Genomic DNA, 632 nt, shown 5'->3' on the forward strand with positions numbered 1-632 from the left:
GTGCGCCACGACACCCAGTGTCACAGGTTGAATTTATACGCATTACCTAGCAACCATGATTTACAAGTCAATAAAGGCATATCCATCAGTTTTTATATGTACATGAAAGAAGAAAAAGGCTAAACTGACTGAAGGGGTCCTGTGATTTTCTTTTTTTTGTCTTTTTGAGACATTGTCTTGCTATGCAGTTCAGACTGGCCTTGAGGGCCAGGGATATAGCTCAGTGGCATAAGCACCTGCCTGGCAGACTGGCCTTGAACTCACTCAGCCCAGGCTGGTCTCGAATTTGCAACAATCCTCCTGCCTCAGCCTCCTGTGTGCTGGGATTACAGGTGTGCACCACCATACCATGCCTGTCACCCTGTGATTTATTAATAGGCATGTATTTTTTCTAAATATAGACTAGATTTAATTAGAAGACCCATTTTACAGCATTTTCTAAATTTATCCTGTAGTTACTATCAAATTCCATCAGATGGTGTTTTTAAGCAAGTCTAAATGCAGCATACTTAAAGCGGGAATACAAGACCTTGCCCACAAAAGTAAAATGTTCAGGTTATCCCTTCGGGAGTATACAGGCCTGGTCCTTCTGTTGTTATCTTGAGGCCTGACCTCTAACTGATGCCTCTCTG

Source organism: Chinchilla lanigera, unplaced genomic scaffold (assembly GCF_000276665.1).
Source record: "Chinchilla lanigera isolate Chin_1 unplaced genomic scaffold, ChiLan1.0 scaffold00146, whole genome shotgun sequence".
NCBI lineage: Eukaryota > Metazoa > Chordata > Mammalia > Rodentia > Chinchillidae > Chinchilla > Chinchilla lanigera.